This window comes from Salvelinus namaycush, chromosome 10 (assembly GCF_016432855.1).
Source record: "Salvelinus namaycush isolate Seneca chromosome 10, SaNama_1.0, whole genome shotgun sequence".
NCBI lineage: Eukaryota > Metazoa > Chordata > Actinopteri > Salmoniformes > Salmonidae > Salvelinus > Salvelinus namaycush.
This window is the reverse complement of record NC_052316.1, coordinates 12,980,028-13,001,802: the sequence shown is the minus strand read 5'-3', so window position 1 is coordinate 13,001,802 and position 21,775 is coordinate 12,980,028. Positions and strand designations below refer to the sequence as shown.

At 41.5% G+C, this 21,775-nt stretch overlaps 1 protein-coding gene across 1 annotated transcript in view; it reads left to right on the top strand.

Moving 5' to 3' along the window:
• The window catches only part of LOC120054701 (probable cation-transporting ATPase 13A3), a 67,561-nt gene that overhangs the window by 9,176 nt on the left and 36,610 nt on the right, over positions 1 to 21,775 (top strand). Inside the window, exon 2 of the mRNA XM_039002246.1 lies at positions 13,175 to 13,255. The gene's annotated coding sequence lies outside the window, so the exon portion shown is untranslated. The remainder of the gene's footprint in view (positions 1 to 13,174; positions 13,256 to 21,775) is intronic.

Genomic DNA, 21,775 nt, shown 5'->3' with positions numbered 1-21,775 from the left:
ACCTGAGAAGTTCCACTTCCTGTTTGAATTGTTTCTGAGGTGGCAGATTTTCAACCAAGCTCTCATTGAAATTACAGCGAGATATTCATGAGTTTTCACTTCCTACGGCTTCCACTAGATGTCAATAGAACTTTGATGACTCTAATGTGAAGGGGGGCCGAAGGAGACAGTAATTAATAATCACTGCCATGAGGTGACCACGCATTGAACACACGCCTTCCAATGAGGAGGACCTCTATTCCACCTCTCTTCTGAAGTCAATCTAATTCTCCGGTTGGAACGTTATTCAAGATGTATGTTAACAACATTCTAAAGATTGATTCAGTACATCGTTTGACATGTTTCTACTGACTGTTACGGAACTTTTGGACATTTCGTCACGTTATAGTGGATGCGCTTCGTGACTTTGGAATTGTTTACCGCTAACGCGCTAACCAAAGTAGCTAATTGGACATAAATAACGGACATTATCTTTTTCTAGTTTCTGTTGACCCCAACATGGCGGCTAATTTGGCTATTGTTCTGAGCTCCGTCTCAGATTATTGCATGATTTGCTTTTTCCGTAAAGTGTTTTTGAAATCTGACACAGCGGTTGCATTAAGGAGAGGTATATCTATAATTCCATGTGTATAACTTGTATTATCATCTACATTTATGATGAGTATTTCTGTTGAAACGATGTGGCTATGCAAAATCACTTGATGTTTTTGGAACTAGTGAATGTAACGCGCCAATGTAAACTCAGATTTTTTGTTATAAATATGAACTTTATCAAACAAAACATGCATGTATTGTGTAACATGAAGTCCTATGAGTGTCATCTGATGAAGATAATCAAAGGTTAGTGATTCATTTTATCTCTATTTCTGCTTTTTGTGAAAGCTATCTTTCGCTGGAAAAATGGCTGTGCTTATTGTGGTTTGGTGGTGACCTAACATAATCGTTTCTAGTGCTTTCGCTGAAAAGCATATTTGAAATCGGACACTTTGGTGGGATTAACAACAAGATTACCTTTAAAATGATAATAGATACATGTATGTTTGAGGAATTTTAATTAAGAGATTTCTGTTTGAATTTGGCGCCCTGCACTTTCACTGGCTGCTGTCATATCGATCCCGGTAGCGGGATGCAGCCATAAGAATTTAAATGTCTACAGTGTCCACGGTGTGTCCGGATTCCCTTATCCCGCGCTATATTCAAATGCCAGTATGCGTTCTACAAACAGTGGATTATGGTAAATATAATAACACAACTAATTGCAGTAGCTAACTAGCGAGCTAGCCTCTGTAGCTAGCAAGCAACACTAAAGGGATTGTAAAAGGGTTAGCATAACTCTAGCCAAACCAAAATGATATTTTCTAAATATTTGCTACCCCCTCACATTTGAGGTCAACAAACACGTTCCTCATGCTAGGAACGTATTTCCTCCAACGCTATAATGAAAATGTTTCTCTTAGTCCCAAAACATACGTTTTCTGGATACTTGTGGGAGCAAGGCGTCGCTCATTGTATGCACTTTCGGTAGCCTGATTGCGTCCAGAGGAGAAATCTGCACACAATGCATCCCTGACCACCTGTTGAAGTGGTCAGCCAGATCTGAACACAATCAGACTACAAAACGACTTTTGTGTGTCCCATTTTTTCAATGCGGTCTTCGTATTTTGATAGAAGAAGTCGCATGTAAGTGTCAAGTGTTTACACGACCAGAGCCGGCGTAGTAGGATTCGATTTTAGTCCTGTATTCACGCTTGATGTAGTTGTCGGAGGTCTTAGTGGAATTTCTTATAAGCGTCCGGATTAGTGTCCCACTCCTTGAAAGCGGCAGCTCTAACTTTTTGCTCAGTGCGGATGTTGCCTGTAATCCATGGCTTCTGGTTAGGATATGTACGTGCAGTGCATTCGGAAAGTATTCAGACCCCTTGACTTTTTCCACATTTTGTTATGACACAGCCTTATTCTAAAATGTATTTAAAAAAATAAATCAATCTACACACTATCAAATGTATTAAAAAGAAACATACCTTATTTCATAGTTTTGATGTCTTCACTATTATTATACAATGTAAAAAATAAAGAAACCCTTGAATGAGTAGGTATTCTAAAACTGTTGACCGGTAGTGTATGGTCACTGTGATGAATAAGTAACTAAACTGCCTTTTGAGGAATAAAATGCTATCTACTAGCACGTATTTCTTTTTCTTTTCTTTGATCAGGAGCATCTTGGAGGTAAGTCTTTGTTAATAGATTAGTTTGGGTGTCAGCTTTTATTTTAAGACTTGACAGTCTCCTCTTGGTTTCCTCATGAATGTGCCAACTGCAGAAGAAATATTGAGGCTCTTCAGCATCATGTTTTGCCATTCCATTTTTGGGATGAATTGATTAGGATAATTAAACATTTCACATGTGAAGATAAGTACCTCGTTACTTTTTCTGCATCTGGCTGCAGTGTTCACTATCACAGTACAGTTAGAGCCCCTCTTTCTGACCTTGCCCTGTTGACCACTGAACTCTGCTGTCTGGAAAGCTCAATTTAGTACAGGGTGTTCTTGCCAAACTGGAGATTTGGAGGTGGTTATGGAGGGCTTGAGAAGCGCGGCACCAATCTCCCCCAGGCCTTTGAGCCGAAGCCTGGGTACTTTTCACAGGTGAGCTCAAAGACTGGTCTGTAACAGGTTTGCCCATGTTGATCTGGAGTTGGGGCGAGAAATATCCTGACATGGTGCAAGTCCCTTCAGTAGCCCGGCACTGTTTGCACTCCAAGCCCACGGGCCGCGGCACATAGAGGGAGGCCTTTCTAGTCCCTGCCCTGCGGTTTACCTCCCAAGGCCAAGACAAACCAGCAACCCCCATCACTGAAAGCGTAATGAAGTGCTTTAGATTAAAATAGAAACAAATGTGAAATTTTGCGCAACGGAGTGAACCAGAGAATCAAGTTTTTCTGCCGAAATGGGGAGTCCGAACTGGTACCCTCGAAGACTGAACATCATTGACGTGAAATGGCACGCTGAAATGATTTCTAGTGAAATCATTCACTAAACCTTTACTAAATCTTGTAATGAATAATGTGGAAATTGAGCAAGTTGAGGAGACTAAACTGCTTGGAGTAACCCTGGATTGTAAACTGTCATGGTCAAAACATATTGATACAACAGTAGCTAAGATGGAGAGAAGTCCCTAGTCTTGTCGCACCTGGACTACTGTTCAGTCGTTTGGTCAGGTGCCATAAAGAGGGACTGAGGAAAATTGCAATTGGCTCACAACAGGGAAGCACGGCTGGCCCTTGGATATACACAGAGAGCTAACATTAATAATATGCATGTCAATCTCTCCTGGCTCAAAGTGGAGGAGAGATTGACTGTATCACTACTTGTATTTGTGACATTGACATGTTGAATGCACCGAGCTGTCTGTTCGAACTATTGTCACACAGCTCGGACACCCATGCATACCCCACAAGACATGCCACCAGTCTCTTCAGTGCCCAAGTCCAGAACAGACTATGGGAGGCACACAGTACTAAATAGAGCCATGAGTACATGGAACTCTATTCCACATCAACTAACTCATGCCAGCAGTAAATTTTTTATTAAAAAAAAAACATAAAAATACAGCTTATGGAACAGCGGGGACTGTGAAGCAACGCAAGCATAGACAAATGCATACAAACACACGATTACATACCCACTATACACACATGTACGCATGGATTTTGTGTTAAAGGTCAAATCAAAGTTTATTGGCCACATACACATGGTTAGCAGATGTTAATGCGAGTGTAGCGAAATGCTTGTGCTTCTAGTTCTGACCATGCGGTAATATCTAACAAGTAATCTAACAATTTCACAACTACTACCTTATACACACAAGTGTAAGGAATGAATAAGAATATGTACATAGAAATATATGGATGAGCGATGGCCGAACGGCATAGGCAAGATGCAGTAGATGGTATAGATTACGGTATATACATATGAGATGAGTATGTAGGGTATGTAAACATTATATAAAGTGGCATTGTTTAATGTGACTAGTGATACATTTATTACATCCAATTTTTTATTATTCAAGTGGCTAGAGATTTGAGTCAGTATGTTGGCAGCAGCCACTCAATGTTAGTGATGGCTGTTTAACAGTCTGATGGCCTTGAGATAAGCTGTTTTTCAGTCTCTCGGTCCCAACTTTTATGCACCTGTACTGACCTCGCCTTCTGGATGATAGCAGGGTGAACAGGCAGTGGCTCGGGTGGTTGTTGTCCTTGATGATCTTTATGGCCTTCCTGTGACATCGGGTGGTGTAGGTGTCTTGGAGGGCAGGTACTTTGCCCCCGGTGATGTGTTGTGCAGACCTCACTACTAGAGTTTGACCGATTATGATTTTTCAAAGCCGATACCGATTTATTGGAGGACAAAAAAAGCCAATGGCGATTAATCAGCCGATTTTCTTTAAAAAAAAAATATGTATATATATATATATTTTTTTTAAATATTTGTAATGAAGACAATTACAACAATACTGAATGAACACTTTTATTTTAACTTAATATAATACATAAATAAAATCAATTTAGTCTCAAATAAATAATGAAACATGTTCAATTTGGTTTAAATAATGCAAAAACAAAGTGTTGGAGAAGAAAGTAAAAGTGCAATATGTGCCATGTAAAAATAAAAATAAAAAGCTGCTGTTTAAGTTCCTTGCTCAGAAAATGAGAACATATGAAAGCTGGTGGTTCCTTTTAACATGAGTCTTCAATATTCCCAGGTAAGAAGTTTTAGGTTGTAGTTATTATAGGACTATTTCTCTCTATACCATTTGAATTTCATATACCTTTTGACTATTGGATGTTCTAATAGGTACTTTAGTATTGCCAGCCTAATCTCGTGAGTTGATAGCTTGCAAACGCTGTGAAGTGCTGTTTGAATGAATGCTTATGAGCCTGCTGCTGCCTACCACCGCTCAGTCAGACTGCTCTATCAAATCATAGACTTAATTATAATATAATAACACACAGAAATACGAGCCTTAGTTTCCGGATTTGACCATATTAATGACCTATTTCGAAAACAAAACGTTTATTCTTTCAGTGAAATATGGAACCATTCCGTATTTTATCTAACGAGTGGCATCCATAAGTCTAAGTACATATTGCTGTTACATTGCACAACCTTCAATGTTATGTCATAATTACGTAAGATTCTGGCAAATTAGTTCGCAACGAGCCAGACGGCCCAAACTGCTGCATATTCCCTGACTCTGTTTCACAGAACGCAAGAGTGACACAATTTCCCTAGTTAAAAGAAATTAATGTTAGCAGGCAATATTAACTAAATATGCAGGTTTAAAAATATATACTTGTGTATTGATTTTAAGAAAGGCGTTGATGTTTATGGTTCGGTACACATTGGTGCAATGACTGCTTTTTTCGCGAATGCGCTTGTTAAATCACCCGTTTGGCGAAGTAGGATGTGATTCAATGATAAATTAACAGGCACCGCATCGATTATATGCAACGCAGGACAAGCTAGGTAAACTAGGAATATCATCAACCATGTGTAATTAACTAGTGACTGTTTGTTTTTTATAAGATATGTTTAATGCTAGCTAGCACCTTACCTTGGCTCCTTGCTGCACTCACATAACAGGTAGTCAGTCTCCTCGTGGAGTGCAATGTAATCAGCCATGATCGGTGTCCAAAAATGCCGATTACCGATTTGTTATGAAAACTTGAAATCGGCCCTAATTAATCGGCCATTCCGATTAATCGGTCGACCTCTACTCACTACCCTCTGGAGAGCCTTGCGGTTGTGGGCGGAGCAGTTTCCATACCAGGCGGTGATACAGCCCGACAGGATGCTCTCGATTGTGCATCTGTAAAATGTGTGTGTTTTTGGTGACAAGCCAAATTTCTTCAGCCTCCTGAGGTTGAAGAGGTGCTGCTGTGCCTACTTCACCACGCTGTCTGTGTGGGTGGACCATTTCAGTTTGTCCGTGATGTGTACGCCGAGGAACTTAACTTTCCACCTTCTCCACTACTGTCCCGTCGATGTAGATAGGGGAGTGCTCCCTCTGCTGTTTCCTGAAGTCCACAATCATCTCCTTTGTTTTGTTGACGTTGAGTGTGAGGTTGTTTTACTGACACCACACTCCGAGGGACCTCCCCTCCTCCCTGTAGGCTGTCTCGTTGTTGTTGGTAATCAAGCCTACCACTGTATTGTCGTCTGCAAACTTGATGATTGAGTTGGAGGTGTGCATGGCCACGCAGTCATGGGTGAACAAGGAGTACAGGAGAGGGCTGAGAACGCACCCTTGTGGGGCCCCAGTGTTGAGGATCAGCGGTGTGGAGATGTTGTTTCCTACACTCACCACCTGGGAGCGTCCCGTCAAAGTTCAGGACCCAGTTGCAGAGGGCGGGGTCGAGACCCAGGGTCTCGAGCTTAATGACGAGTTTGGAGGGTAATATGGTGTTAAATGCTGAGCTGTAATCGAATGAACAGCATTCTTACATAGGTATTCTTCTTGTCCAGTCGGGTTAGGGCAGTGTGATTGCGTCGTCTGTGGACCTATTGGGGCAGTAAGCAAATTGGAGTGGGTGTAGGGTGTCAGGTAGGGTGGAGGTGATATAATCCTTGACTTGTCTCTCAAAGCACTTCATGTTGACGGAAGTGAGTGCTACGGGGTGATAGTCGTTTAGCTCATTTACCTTAGCTTTCTTGGGAACAGGAACAATGGTGGCCCTCTTTAAGCATGTGGGAACAGCAGACTGGGATAGGGATTGATTGAATATGTCCGTAAACACACCAGCCAGCTGGTCTGCGCATGCTCTGAGGACACGGCTAGGGATGCCGTCTGGGCCGGCAGCCTTGCGATGGTTAACACGTTTTAAATGTTTTACTCACAATTGCTGCGGTGAAGGAGTGTCCGCGGGTTTTGGTAGCGGGCCGTGTCGGTGGCACTATTGTCCTCAAAGCGAGCGAAGAAGTTTAGTTTATTTGGGAGCAAGACATCAGGGTCTGCGACGGGGCTGGTTTTCTTTTTGTAGTTCGTGATTGACTGTAGACCCTGCCACATTCCTCTCGTGTCTTAGCCGTTGAATTGCGACTACTTTGTCTCTATACTGACGCTTAGCTTGTTTGATTGCCTTGCGGAGGGAATAGCTACACTGTATTCAGTCATGTTTCCGGTCGCCTTGCCCTGATTGTAAAAGCAGTGGTTTGCGCTTTCAATTTTGTGCAAATGCTGCCATCAATCCACTGTTTCTGGTTGGGGAAGGTTTTAATAGTTGCTGTTGGTACAACATCAACGATGCACTTGCTAATAAACTTGCTCACCGTATTCATCAATGTTGTTCGACGCTATCCAGAACATATCCCAGTCAACGTGATCGAAGCAATCTTGATGCGTGGAATCAGATTGGTCGGACCAGCGTTGAACAGACCTGAGCACGGGCGTTTCCTGTTTTAGTTTCTGTCTATAGGCTGGGAACAACAAAATGGAGTCGTGGTCAGATTTGCCGAAAGGAGGGCGAGGGATGGCTTTGTATGCGTCGCGGAAGTTAGAGTAACAATGATCCAGAATTTTCCCAGCCCGGGTCGCGCATTCGATATGCGGTATGTGGTAGCAGAGGCCTGAGGGCACACACTTAATATGTTGTGAAATCTGTTATGAATGTATTGCAATGTTTTTTTAAAAATGTATAACTACGTTAACTTTGCTGGATCCTAGGAAGAGTAGCTGCTGCCGGGGATCCATAATAAATACGAATCTCAAAAAACTAAAAGCATACTTTTTGGGACAAATCACTCGCTCAACGCTAAACCTTGTTTTAGATCTATTACTGAATAATGTGGCTATTGAGCAAGTTGAGGAGACTAAACTGCTGGATATAACCCTAGATAGCAAGCTTTCATGGTCAACCTATAGACTCAATGGTTGCTAAAATGGGGAGAAGTCGGTCCATAATAAAGCGCTGCTCTACCTTAACAGCACTATCAACAAGGCAGGTCCTACAGGCCCTAGTGTTGTCGCACCTGGACTACTGCCCAGCTATGTTGTTATGTGCAGCAAAGAAGGACGTTGGTAAATTTGCAGTTGGTCCAAAACAGCGCAGCACGTATCGCACTTAGATGTACGCGGATGGAATGTGTCAGTAACATGCATGTCAGTCTCTCCTGGCTCAAAGTTGAGGAGAGATTGATTGCATCACTATTGGTCTTTGTGTGAGCTATTGTTTTTGAAGGTACCGAACTCTGTGCAAGCAATTGGTACACAGTTCGGACACTCATCTGGTACAACACAAGACGGGCAACCAGAGTTCTCCTCACAGTCCTCAGGTCCAGAACAGAGGCTGGGAAACAAACCGTTTTAAATAAAGCCATGAATACATGTAACTCTCTGCCACCCCAGGTAGCTCAAGCTAGCAGAAAACCTGTTTTTTTTTAAACTGAAAATAATATTTACTTTGAAAAGACCCAGCCATTTTATTAATCTTGTATTGCACTGTACTATGTATTAGACCTAGATATTGTATATGTACTGGTATTTAGGCTGTGTGATGTTTTAAATGTATGTGTTTGTCCTTGACTAATAATGTTCTGCACTATGCATTATTTCATGTGGACCCCAGGAAGAGAAGCTATTGCTTTTGCAGTGGCTGTAAGGGATCCTAATAAATACCAATATTTATTGGTCCTCACAGGTATACTAGTGCTAGAAATTGCCAGGGACCTTGCGATACGATATTATCACTTAGGTACCAATACGATATCTATTGCGATTCTCACAATTCTATATGTATTGCGATTCGATACTGTGATTTTATTGCAATTCAAAGTTCCAAACATATTGCTCACCATATTTCTGCTGCAGAGACGAGCCATGAGAACTAGTTTTGATCATTTGCGGAAATAAAAGTGCTGAAAACAAATTTGTCTCCCTATTTGAAAAGATGGAGAACAAGCTATGAAGGAAAATACATACATGCATACATACATATCACTGGGGTCAAGGTTCCCGCCATCCAAGACCTCTATATCAGGCGGTGTCAGGAAGGCCCTAAAAATTGTCAAAGACTCCAGCCACCCTAATTATAGACTTTTTTTTCTGCTACTGCAAGGCAAGCGGTACCGGAGCGCCAAGTCTAGGTCCAAAAGGCTTCTTAACAGCTTCTACCCCCAAGCCATAAGACTCCTGAACAGCTAATCAAAGGGCTACCCAAACCCCTCTTTTACGCTACTGCTACTCTCTGTTTATTATCTATGCATGGTCACTTTAACTCTATCTACAAGTACATATTTCCTCAATTACCTCGACTAACCGGTGCCCCTGCACATTGACTCTGTACCGGTACCCCCTGTATATAGCCTCGCTTGTACCGGTACCCCCTGTATATAGCCTCGCTTGTACTGGTACCCCCTGTATATAGCCTTGCTTGTACCGGTACCCCCTGTATATAGCCTCGCTTGTACTGGTACCCCCTGTATATAGCCTCGCTTGTACCGGTACCCCCTGTATATAGCCTCGCTTGTACCGGTACCCCCTGTATATAGCCTCGCTTGTACCGGTACCCCCTGTATATAGCCTCGCTTGTACTGGTACCCCCTGTATATAGCCTCGCTTGTACTGGTACCCCCTGTATATAGCCTCGCTTGTACTGGTACCCCCTGTATATAGCCTCGCTTGTACTGGTACCCCCTGTATATAGCCTCGCTTGTACCGGTACCCCCTGTATATAGCCTCGCTTGTACCGGTACCCCCTGTATATAGCCTCGCTTGTACCGGTACCCCCTGTATATAGCCTCGCTTGTACCGGTACCCCCTGTATATAGCCTCGCTTGTACCGGTACCCCCTGTATATAGCCTCGCTTGTTATTTTACTGCTGCTGTTTAATTATTTGTTTTATTTTCTTTTACTTATCTATTTTTTACTTAACACGTTTTTTCTTAACGTAAAGCATTGTTGGTTAATGGCTTGTAAGTAAGCATTTCACTGTACGGTCTACACATGTTGTGTTAGGCAAATGTGACAAATACAATTTTGATTTGATAACTGTATTGTTTTTTTTTCTTCCCTTCCATCACTAATGTATACTCACTAAGGCCAGTGGGTTTTATAACTGTTGCATATGGACATTGACTTTGTGTGGACCTCCTTCCACTTTGAAGTCCTTACCAGCATGTTTCTCTTTGAAAGGCACTTAGCTAGAGATCTTGCTAGTTAGTTCAGGATCAGAGGGAAGTCATGACATCCTTCTTCTTTGTATTACGACATTCATAAAGAGGGCCTCGGTTTGTTTCGAGCTAGTGCCAACGAGTAGCCTATGCTTGCCATGCCGAGGTCTATTCAGTGCCAAAAAGCATCTCTTATGTAAAAAATATTGCTTAATCTCTCGAAGGGTGTTATCAGCCGTTTTTCCCAGGCTGTAGGGCCATGCCACGGCTAATCCAGGAGCATGTGCCCTGACTTAGGGCTCCACGGCCGTTTGATCTCTACATTTTGTTTTTCTCTCCTCCATCAGTCCCTCTCTCTCTCGGCCTCCGGAGCTAGCCTACACGCATTTTATCTAGGGCTCTCCTTAACCTCCCTATCTGATTTCATCTCTTGTCTCCCCCCCCCCTCTCCCTTCTGGTCGGTGGATGAATGCCATCTCTAACGTCAGCCCCGTGGTCTTGTCTGTTATGAGATAACGTTTGTGCGGTCTCCACTCAGGATGACTTGAGTCCCTCATCTTGACGCTGTGATTTTGGTAATAGCGGTCTCTGAGATTGAGTGAGGCTTGACTGACTACTGCTTTGACTATCGCTTAGAGTTAGGGACTCCTACCGCAGCTTAAGGTGAGTTTGACTGGGTGAGTCATGTTTTGACAGGTTGGGATTGAACCGAACGCTGCTCATAAAATAAATGGCAAGGAGCTCTTTATTTGCCGTTTGTAAAAAGCTTTGGTTTTATTAACACATTCCTGCCATTTGTATTGGTTGTACAAACCTCTTTTTACTTCACCTCTAGCAAACTTGGGTATTTTTTCACTTGTGTATAATCAATTCACTTCAATTCAACTTTATTTGCATCTGTTTAACAAATGAATGCTCATTTGAATGAATCTAATACCACAAAATGTACAGCCGAGAGGGACACATGAATCTCAGCCATGGTTTACAGTGCCATGTCTGGTACATGGCTCAGCAGAAGCTCTATCAGGAGGGGGGGGGGGGGGTCACACGCACTAGAACAAAAGCAGATGCAGGGGGTCCAGGGTCCTGACCTGAGAGCAGAGGAGGGGCAGGTGAACATGGACTAAGCCCAAGGCCACTGGCGGGGGTGATATACGACTGGATGTCAGCACGGCCGGGAACAAAGCCCAGCAACAATGCACTGTGAGTAGGAGGGGAAGTGATAAAGAAAGCATATTGAGCTGAGAGCACGACTGCAACAAACACTTTTCCTCCGAATTCTTCCATGAATTATGACAGCACGTCAAAAGGTCATGGGTTATTGTTAGCTTTTCTCTCCCAGTGTCCAAGAACAGGCGAGGGGGGGAAAAAAGAGAAGGACCGGAGTCTGTCTCATCCAAATTGCTGAGTTACAGGTTTTTGAAGACGTGTTTATCCTGAAGGTCGAGTCTTTCATTCAGGTTGTTGTGAAACGTATGCGGTCAGTCAACTATGTGGGTGGCTGAATTGCTGCTGCTGCAGAAGGCTTCCTTGATTTCAAAGAGATTGCTCAACCTCCACCGTCACAACTGTTTTCATCCTGAGAGCAAACTTGCTCTGTGACATTTAAGAGAAAAGTGTTAAAGGTGAAACAAACCTGCTACTCACTAATGCTTAGTTTTTTCCAGTGGACCCTGGAACATGTCTTTTGATAGTTGATTTCAACCCCAGAGTTTAGGCCAATTCCATTTTATATTACTGTCAATTTAGGGCTCATGGACAAAATTACAGTTAAGAAATGACCCACAGGTACATTACAGGGTCAGTCTGTATGCTTTAGGCAGAAAGGTCAGTTGATGTCTTTTTGTGTGACTGATTGGCTGTGTTGTCTCCCATTTCACAGGTTAGAGTGGTTTGGTTTTGTGGGTAGCGCCTGGAGAAGTGGGTGGGTCCCCTCCTTCAGTAGCCGAGTGAACTCTCATCTTGTGGTATCTTCTTTTCTCCAGGCTGGGAAATGTGTCATCGGGTGTTCCAATTATACGGCAGCATCTTCTCTGAAGGCTTTCCATGTGTTTGATCAGGTGCTTTGTGAGACCTGGCCAATCTGGTGAACCGTATTCCAGGACAGGCCTGAGGAATGTCACACATATTTGTGTTATAACATTGCCCCAGACAGCTTTGTGAACTGATTTCACTCAGAACATTGTTATTAGAAAACCAAGCTTTTTTTGAGCCCCTTGTAGAAAGGGCTTCTTGAAGTACGGCTACAAACTGCCTGTGGGACTGTGTGATTATTGGCCTGTTATACAACATTGACAGTGGTGCAGGTTTGTCGTGATGTGCGGAAGTCGCTTAACCTTAACCCTGCCTGCCTACCAGTCTCACATTTTAACAGGATAAAGGTGTTGGCCCCGCATGTGGCGGGGCCAACTGTGGTCAAATGATGGCCTTGTTCTCGTTCTCTACATGAGACGATGCTAGGTAATCAAATGAAGACCAACAATGCAGGGTTTACCCGGCTGTGGAGGAGTCTAATAATATCTGCAGTCATATCTGACTGAGCCTACCAGGGGGTTCTGAACAGTAGCGTAGCTCACAAATAAATAAAGGTTCTGTCAACCATGATGGTTCCTGCTGCGACTCTTTGAGCATTCAGAAACCGATTGCACATTTTCAAGAGTGTAATGACAAGTGTTATTTTTACTTTGACAATTGACAAGAATCTGAATCCAGGGATGTCTCAAACCTAAACTTACAAAATGACTGTCAAAATGCTCAACATTGTTCTGTTTTCAGTCTAAAGTCTCTTGTTTGACACAGTTTTTGAACAGGTCAACAGGTCTACATGCATACAGCTATACATGCATACAACAGGTCAAACTTTTCAATGTTCCCAACTACTCATGCTATCAGCCAGTTGCCCTATAGTCCCTTCTAGGTGTGCATATACGTGGTAAGATTTTAGAGAAAGGGTTCAGGGCCTTTGATCGAAGTGTCTGATGATGGTTCTCTCCTGTCTGTCTCCCAGGGGTCCAGGTTTGTGTCGTGAGAGGGAGAGCTACAGAGGGGAGGAGGAACGTCTGGGGGCGTCGCTGCTCGGGTTCTCAAGGTAACACCTGGATCTCTTCTGATATCTGTCATGGCTCTCTAGAGTATGTGTGCCAGTCTGTCTGGCCATTAAGGCTCTGTGTAAATCTGTCTGACCATTGAGACTTTAGTTATGTCACTCTGTTTGTACAACTCCCCCCACACTCTCACCTACCCACTCTGAAGTTATACAGTGCCTTCAGAAAGTATTCATAAGCCTAGACTTTTTCCACACACACAAGTTATTTTACAAGCCTGAATTAAAATGGATTCATATTGAGATTTTATGTCACTGGCCAACACACAATGCCCCATAATGTCAGTGGAATTTGTTTTTAGTAATGTGTACGAATAAAAAAAAAAATGAAAAGCTGAAATGTCTTGAGTCAATAAGCATTCACCCCTTTATTAAGCCTAAATAAGTTCAGGAGTAAACATTTGCTTAACGAGTCACATAAATTGCATGGACTCACTCTGTGTGCAGTAATGGTGTTTAACATAATTTTTTTATTACTACCTCCTCTCTGACCCCGCACATACAATAATCTGTAAGGTCCCTCAGTCGAGTCGTGAATTTCAAACACCAATTCAACCACAAAGACCAGGGAGGTTTTCCAACCCCTCACAAAGAAAGGCACCTATTGGTAGATGAGTGGGTAAAAAATAGATAAATGGCAGACAATAGAAAGAAAATATGCACAGTTTCCACCAAATTAACTTTCCACCACAAAATCAGTACGTGATGACGTAGTGCACAGAAAATGTACTTTTTCGCTTAAGTTTTTGTGTACTAAATACGAAACTAAAGTTCATTGTGTGTCCATTTGCCTTTTCAACTCTACTGATATTTTTGTCTAAAAAAACGATTGCGTTAAATAGCAAATGTGCTGATTCTGGTCTTGGCACCTGCGCTCTAGCCAACAGCTTGCAGATACAGTGCGGTGGGCTGTGCGGTTTGTCTAATCTACAAGAGATTATTATGGATAAGAGCGAGAATATTTTTTGGGGTCAAGTGGCAGTCCAGCATCGATCATGTCACCAGATTAAGACCCTCGATATTTATTGGAAAGGAGCATCAAGTTCATCACCGTGCACTATCACCACCCTCTGAAGTTCATCACTTATTTCATCTGTAGCCTAATAAACTGCATGGTTTACCGAGTTGTAGTGGGAGGACCACACACCATATATTTGTGTTACTCCAAATTTACTTTGATATGGTTATTATATCAATTATTTGCGCATAAAGGCATTTCCACAGCCATTTCAACATAATACATTTTACAGATACAAAAAGATCCCACCATGTCAAACGAACACCGAAACTTCCTGTTTCCATCACCGCTGTTGTGATTATTATTTTTTTAATACAATATGACTTTACTCGCATAAAAACTGAGGATGGATACATGGTTATTGAATATCCCTTTGAGCATGGTGAAGTTATTAATTACACTTTTGATGGGTGTATCAATACACCTAGTCACTACAAAGATACAGGCGTCCTTCCTAACTCAGTTTCTGGAGTGGAAGGGAACCGCTCAGGGATTTCACCATGAGGCCAATGGGGGCTTTAAAACAGTTTAATGGCTGTGATAGGAGCAAACTGAGGATGGATCAACAACATTGTAGTTACTCCACAATATTAACCTAAATGTTAGAGTGAAAAGGAAGCCTCTACAGAATAAAAAATATTCCATAATGTGCATCCTGTTAGCAATAAGGCACTAAAGTAAAACTGCAAAAAATGTGGTAAAGAAATTAACTTTGTGTCCTGAATACAAAGTGTTATCTTTGGAGAAAACACAACACATCACAGAGTACCACTGTTCATATTTTCAAGCATGGTGGTGGCTACAGTATGTCATTGGCAAGGACTAGGTTGTCATCGGTAAGGACTAGGGAGTTTAGAATAATAATAAAAAACAGAATGGAGCTAAGCACAGGCTAAGTCCTAGAGGAAAGCCGGGTTGTCTGCTTTCCAACACACTGGGAGGCAAGGGGAGGTCACAGTTCATTTTGTACACTTGTTTACATGGCTGACTTACTGCAAATTGAGAAATTATATGACTAAACTCAACAGAAAGAAGAAACCTTTATGAATCCAAGATCAATGATATAAAGAATGCATATTTTTGGGGGGAGTACTTTAAATTAAATTATGGGCAGAAAAATGAATTCAACTCCATCTTTGTTGAATCAGATGGCTTATTCATCACAACCATGATGTTGCCAATTATTTACATTTCTTAATTGGCAAAGTGGGCAAACTTAGGCAGTAAATGCCAATAACAAACAGTTAGCCATCGAACTCATGCATAAAAACATAATAATGAAAGAAAAGCATTGCAAGTTTGAATTTTGTAAAGTTAGTGTGGGAGAGGTGGAAAAATGATTGACCAATAATGACAAACCTCATGGCATTGACAACTGAGGATGGTAGCTGACTCTCTAGCCACTCCTTTATGTCATATATTTAATCTGAGCCTAGAGGAAAGTCTTTGTTCTCAGGCCTTGAGGGATGCCAAAGTCATTCCGCTACTCAAGACTGGTAAAGCGGCATTTACTGTTTCTAACGGAAGACCTATCAGCTTGCTTACAGATCTCAGCGATCTGTTGGATTTTTTTTTTGACCAAATACAATGCTACTATTCTGTAAACAAATTAAGACTTTTAGCCTGCTTAGAGAGACAAATGAATGATAATTGGTTGAAAGAAATTGATAATACGAAGATTGGGAGCTGTACTGTTATATTTCAGTGCAGCCTTTGATATTATTGACCATAATCTGTTATGTTAACTTATGTTTTATGGCTTTTCAACATCTGACATATCGTGGATTCAGCGCTATCTGATAGAACTGAGGGTTTTCTTTCATGGAAGCTCATTTTATGTCAAACATGTAAAGTGTGTTGTACCGCAGGGCAGCTCTCTAAGCCCTCTGCTATTTTAAATTTTTACCAATGAACTGCCACTGACATTAAACAAAGCATGTGTGTCCATGTATGCTGACGATTCAACCATTTATGCATCAGCAACCACAGCTAATGAAGTCACTGAAACCCTTAAATAGTTGCAGTCTACTTTGGAATGGGTAGCCAGTAATAAACTGGTTCTGAACATTTCTAAAACTAAGAGCATTGTATTTGGTATAAATCATTCCCGAAGTTCTAGACTTCAGTGGAATCTGGTAATGAATGGTGTGGCTGTTGAGCAAGGAGGCAATTACTTGGTGTTACCTTAGATTGTAAACTGTCATGGTCAAAAGATATCGATTCAATGGTTGTAAAGATGGTGAGAGGTCTGTCCGTAATAGAGATGCTCTGCTTTTTTGACACCACACTGCACAAAGCAAGTCCTGCAGGCTCTAGTTTTATCATATTTTGATTGTCCAGTCAAGTGTTGCAAAGAAAGACTTAGTTAAGCTGCAGCAGGCCCAGAGCAGTAATCAGAGGGCTAATATTAATACTATGCATGCCAGTCTCTCTTGCCTAAGAGTTGTGGAAAGACTGATGCGTCACTTGTTTTTATAAGAAACATTGTATCGGAGATTCCGTATTGTTTGCATAGTCAACTTACACGCGGGCACTGACACACACACTTACCCCACCAGACATGCCACCATGGGTCTTTTCAGTCCCCAGGTTCAGAACAAATTCAAGGAAACGTACAGTATTATACAGAGCCATGAGTGCATGGAACTCCCTTCCATCTTATATAGCGCAAGTGAACAGCAAACCTGGTTTAAAAAAACAAATAAAGCAACACCTCTCCCCCATGTGACCTATTTGTTTATGTACTGACATGTATGTGTAACTGAGGTGCGCACACACACACGTTTTTAAATGTATGTAAATTGTGAAGTCTTTTACAAGATTAAATCATGACATGAGTGTTTTGATTCTTATTAAAGAGATGGTCCGGACAGGCTAGGCCTACTTCAGCGAACTCACACAAGCACCCCCCCGTAAAAGCACCCGTCAATCAAAGCCACTAGCGTATGTCATACACAAGCAAATATTTCTCCTTTCTACTTTGTGCATGACATAAGTCTTTTTCCAACAATTGTTTACAGAGATTATTTCACTTATAATATACTGTATCACAATTCCAGTGGGTCAGAGTTTACATACACTAAGTTGACTGTGCCTTTAAACAGCTTGGAAAATTCCAGAAAATTGTCATGGCTTTAAAAGCTTCAGATAGGCTAATTGACATCATTTGAGTCAATTGGAGGTGTACTTGTGGATGTATTTCAAGGCCTACCTTCAAACTCAGTGCCTCGTTGCTTGACATCATGGGATAATCAAAAGAAATCAGCCAAGACCTCAGAAAAACAATTATAGACCTCCACAAGTCTGGTTCATCCTTGGGAGGAATTTCCAAACGCCTGAAGGTACCACGTTCATCTGTACAAACAATAGTACGCAAGTATAAACACCGTGGAACCACGCAGCCGTCATACCGCTCAGCAAGGAGACACGTTCTGTCTCCTAGAGATTAACATACTTTGGTGCGAAAAGTGCAAATCAATCCCAAAACGACAGCAAGGACCTTGTGAAGATGCTGGAGGAAACGGGTACAAAAGTATCTATATCCACAGTAAAACGAGTCCTATATCGATATAACCTGAAAGGCTGCTCAGCAAGGAAAAAGCCACTGCTCCAAAACCGCCATAAAATAGCCAGACTACGGTTTGCAACTGCACATGGGGACAAAGATCGTACCTTTTGGGGAAATGTCCTCTGGTCTGATGAAACAAAAATAGAACTGTTTGGCCATAATGACCCTCGTTTTGTTTGGAGGAAAAAGGGAGAGGCTTGCAAGCCGAAGAACACCATCCCAACCATGAATCACGGGGGTGGCAGCATCATGTTGTAGGGGTGCTTTGCTGCAGGAGAGACTGGCGCACTTCACAAAATAGATGGCGTCATGAGGCAGGAAAATTATGTGGATATATTGAAGCAACATCTCAAGACATCAGTCAGGAAGTTAAAGCTTGGTCGCAAATGGGTCTTCCAAATGGACAATGACCCCAAGCAACTTCTTGTGGAAGGCTACCCAAAACGTTTGACCCAAGTTAAACAATTTAAAGGCAATACACTCAATAAGTATTTGGTAGCATGTAAACTTCTGACCCACTGGGAATGTGATGAAATAAATCTTTCTCTCAACTATTATTCTGACATTTCACATTCTTAAAATAGTGGCGATCCTAACTGACCTAAGACGGGGCATTTTTACTAGGATTAAATGTCAGGAATTGTGAAACTGAGTTTAAATGTATTTGGCTAAAGTGTATGTAAACTTGCACCTTCAACTGTACAAGGTATCTGGACACTGCTTCAAATGAGTGGATTCAGCTATTTCAGCCACACCCTTTGCTGACAGGTATATAAAATTGAGCACACAGCCATGCACTCTCCATAGACAAACGTTGGCAGTATAATAGCCTATTGAAGAGTTCAGTGACTTTCAACATGGCAATGTCATAAGATGCCACCTTTCCAACAAGTCAGTTTGTCAATTTCTGCCTTGCTAGAGCTGCCCCGGTCAACTGAAACTGCTGTTCTTGTGAAGTGGAAACATCTAGGAGCAACAATGGCTTATCTGCGAAGTGGTAGCTCACAGAACGGGACCGCTGAAGCGCGTAAAAATAATCTGTCCTCGGTTGCAACACTCACTGCAGAGTTCCAAACTGTCTCGGAAAGCAACTTCAGCACAAGAACTGTTCGTCTGGAGCTTCATGAAATGGCCGAGCAGCCGTACACAAGCTGAAGATCACCATGCGCAATGCCAAACGTCGACTGGAGTGGTGTAAAGTTCCATGAGAAGGATACCATGAGAAGCTACCTGCCCCAATGCATGGTGCCAACTATAAAGTTTGGAGGATAAATAATGGTCTGAGGCTGTTTTTCATAGTTCGGGCTTGGCCCCTTAGTTCCAGTTAAGGGAAATTATTAACGCTACAGCATACAATGACATTCTAGACTATTCTGTGCTTCCAACTTTGTGGCAACAATTTGGGGTTAGGCCCTTTCCTGTTTCAGCATGACAATGTCCTCACTAATGCGCTTGTGGCTGAATGGAAGCAAGTCCCTGCAGCAATGTTCCAACATCTAGTGGAAAGCCTTCCCAGAAGAGTGGAGGCTGTTGTAGCAGCAAAGGGGGGACCAACTCCTTATTAATGCCCATGATTTTGGAATGAATTGTTCGATGAGTAGGTATCCACATACTTTTGGTAATGTTAGTTAAACCATGTAAGAGAGCAGTAGATGGGTTCTGAAAACCTTGGTTTACAGAAAAAATCCTCAGTTAAATTTTTTAAATTCAAGTTGTATAAAAAGTTGGTCACAAATCCCTCTCCCCTGAATTCTGCAAATTACAAAAAGTTTAACACATTTTACTCGCCTACTTCGAATTTCCCCCCAAAAAATATTTTACTAACAAATTCCAAGTCAACTTGGAAAATCAACTGTTGAATTAGAAAAAGTAATCTACAACTATTCCATCTCCAATATATTGTTGAAATAAGACAGTGTTCCTGATGTTATTTCATGTGAATTTAATACTTTTTTTTGTGAATGTGGGTTCCTCTCTGTCAAAGAAAATAGAAAACTGATGGAAAGCCCTTGGATTACATTAATTTGACATGTCCCTTGTCTGCTTCAGTTTGATCCTCCTGGTGTAATATAGGTAATTGGTAACTTAAAGATGTCATCTCATGAAGAGATTGGTGCCTCTTTGGTGAAATCTGTGTCTTCCACGATTACTGAGCCTCTAACATATATCTTCCCCAAATCAATGCAAGCTTGTATTGTTCCTGAAGATGAGAAAATTGCCAAAGTTATCCTTCCTCTATAAGTCTGGGGATCCCAGTTCTTTTAGAAATTATCGGCCAATATCTGTACTACCACGTTTTTCTAAAATCCTAGAAAAATTGGTGTATAAGAGAATGTTGAAACATTTAAATGAACACTGTATCCTATATGAGCACCAATATGGTTTTCGTAAAAACTACTCCACAGTTGTGGCTCTTTTGCAACATGTGGATAATCTATAGAGCCCTAAACAATGAATACGTCCTTGACATCTTTTTAGATTTATCCAAAGCGTTTGACACGGTTGATCATGAAATATTACTTTCTAAATGGCATTATTACGGTTTTCAGGATTATACATATAATCGGATATATAGTTATGTTTATGGTAGAGAACAATGTGTTTATGCAAACGGCTGTGCATCTACCAGAGCCAAGATATCCTGTGGCGTGCCAGAGGGTTACCTTTGTTATGCTTAATCTATATCAATGACCTAGCTGCTGTGTCTTACACCGTACTTCCCAATCTCTTTGCTGATGACACCAATTTTGTTTTTATCACACAATTTTTATTCACTAATTAATGAAGCCAACTCATGCATGGCCACATTTTCTGTATGGTTCCAGATAAAGAAATACTTTTAAAATGTAAAAAATCCAACTTTATTGTATTCACTAGTAGGAAGAAATATTGTTTTAAAAAAAAAAGTGCCAGAATCTCAGTTGGTGGGAATGAAATGGAACAAGTCACATCCACTAGATTCCTGAGTTTAATTGATAAGTTACCCTGGAAAGATCATATTCAATTTGTCTGCAGCAAAGTGATTAAATCTGTTGGTATCATCAGAAAGATTAGTGGTTTGGTTCATCATGCTTGCTATCTAACTCTATACTATAGCTTAATTTATCCATATCTAATTTACTATAATATGTCTGGGCCAGTACATATTCCTCCTACCTACACAAATTACTCATACAAAATAAACTAGCCACCTCTAATTACCTGGCTCCATCTGCACCTTTGTTTAAGAAACTCAATATCTTGTCTATTTAAGACAATGTGGGCCAATTATGCACTTTCAACTACAAATACTCAATACCTCCCAGACAGTTTACCTAAACCCTCCAATGGATTCTTCCAGGTTAATTCTGAAATCCATCTATATAACACATAGAGCTGACCCCCCCCCCCCCCCCCCATTTTAGAATAAGGCTGTAACGTAACAAAATGTGGAAAAAGTCAAGGGGTCTGAATACTTTCTGAAGGCACTGTATATCACAAGTAGTACATTTACCATTAATTCCTATAATTTCTCATCTACAATGTTTGTTACTTTGGTTATGGTCATTTATTTTAATGTATTCAATATTATTCCATTCTTCCAGTTGTCATTGTCGGAGTGGTCACATTGTTTGCAGAGTGCACAACCTATGCTACACTTGTGAGAAACAAGTTTTGGTTTATTTAATTCCATTTATGAGTTCTGTCAATTTAATCATTGTCTTTTGTTTGGCGCGCTCCTGTCAATGTTGAGTAAGGACGCGCACGCATAGAAGTAGGCCTATAGGCTACCTGGCCTGCACGCAATGTAGGCATACAAAGGTTCCCATTTGGGGATCTGATAGTATTTCTGATTGCCTTAACGCACCACCACTAATGACCTGTGGAGCTTCTCAAAGTAATGTTTCCTTCACCTCAATCAGCAAACAAACAACATCTG